The sequence below is a fragment of the Nanorana parkeri genome, unplaced genomic scaffold (assembly GCF_000935625.1).
Source record: "Nanorana parkeri isolate BGI_ZX_2015 unplaced genomic scaffold, ASM93562v1 scaffold1306, whole genome shotgun sequence".
Taxonomy (NCBI): Eukaryota; Metazoa; Chordata; class Amphibia; order Anura; family Dicroglossidae; genus Nanorana; species Nanorana parkeri.
In genome coordinates, this window is record NW_017307574.1 from 44,851 (window position 1) to 46,709 (window position 1,859).

Consider the following 1,859-nt stretch of genomic DNA (forward strand, 5'->3'; position numbering starts at 1 on the left):
GGTGGGCTTTTTGTAGGAATAACACCTCTTTGCGTCTCCCAGGGAGCTGCAAGTATTTGACCGGCCACCTGACTCAAATTCCTGTTTCCTGTAGCTTGTACATCCTGCAGTAAGAGGAAGGGACCACTGCATGTGATGGGGGAAACGTATTCAACATATTTGGCCAGTGGAATATTTGCAGCTGCCGGTGAGAAGTGAAGAGGTGGCATATCAACCAATTGAGTCGCAGGAAAGGTAAGTATATTACCTCTTCTGTTACAGGTATGCTTTAATATATAAAGTGACCGTGAGCTAACAGGGTAACTTTTAACAAATGCAAGTTGTTGAATTGCCTTCTATAATATAGATAATATGAAGTTCATGCTGCAGCATTCCTTGGTCAGCAAATCAGAGAAAAGAAGATCCAAGAGATGGAACAGTTCACATACTTATACACCTGCCCAGGCATGTCTTAGCAGCACAAACCATGGGAGTCAGAAATGAGATGATTAAAATGGAATGGCTAGAATGGTTAGGTTTTTCTGCTGTCTGGGCCTTGTTTGGTAGAGTTCCCCTCCCTTTCTGTCCTGCTGACCACACTGGAGTCGCACAGCCAGAAAACAGACCACAATTAACTGGCATGAGTTCTAACTCTTCTCCGTGATAGTAAAAAAAAGTTTAATGATTGCTTTGTTTCTCCCTGTTGGGAGCGTTCCCTCTCACTTTCAGGAAGCAAGGAGTGGTTTCCACATGGGGGTCAAAGACAACTAGAAAAAAATGGTTGTTTTAGGCTGCAAATTTTTTTTAAATATAAAAGCCCATCTCTGGGCAAACAAACAAAAACAGTACCCTTACAGTGGGGCCACCTCTGAAATGCAATGCTTAAAGGACAACTATGAGGTGAGTGATTTTTTTCACTCACCTCATAGTTCTAGCCGACCTGTGACAATGAGACTGTCACAGGTCGGCTCAGTAGATCGCTCACCTCTGGATCCTGTCACGGCTCTCTGCCGTGACAGGGGGAGGGGCTGGATTCCCTGCTCCTATCTGCCAGCGCTGACTGGCGGAACGGGAGGGGGCGGGTACAGCTGGCTCTGGCTTTTAGATAGGCAGAGCCAGCTGTCAGTCACGCAGCTGGGCGGATCCCGGCACAATTGTCGGGATCCGCTTCAGCTGCGGCGTCTCAGTATACCGTGTGCAGCTGTAGCTCACGGTATACTGAGCCTGGGGTGACGGGAGGACGCTAGTTTGTGTCCTCCCGTTACCCTAAGGAGAACTATGGGGAAAAGACTTAACCCCATAGTTCTCCTTTAAGTGTTAATTTTTGTCTAGGGGACTGGAGTAAAGCAGATTTACTTTCCTGATCCCCACTCCCACCAGCTCCCTTGGGGCTGCTAGATCAGTCCCGACGGCCACTTCTCTGAAGTTCACACATCTATTGCAGGTTCTATAGACCTGTATTCGATTGTGAGAACACGGAGGGGAACAAGAGGACAGCATTGACTGCAGAAGGAGCAGTGACCAGGTAAGTAAATATGCTTTACCCCAGCCCCTAGGCATAGACGAGCACTTAACCGCTGCAGTGTGAGGATTGCCCTGCTACAAGGTACTTTTGTTTGTCCAGAGATGGGCTTTAATTTTAGAAAGGAAAAGAAAAATGGTTACACGCCAGTGTATAAATATAAGTACATGAATCAATGACCTATACCGATGTGTCAATGATCCATGTACTTATATAAGAGAGGTATTGCCACTATTATCCCATACTTTTCATATGCACGGAATACAAGTTTTAGCTAACGCAATATAGTCATAAAAAGCATCCCCCCCCCCCCCCCCCCCGCGGGGGATTTCCTCTCTTTCTTCTTTCTTCCCTTCAC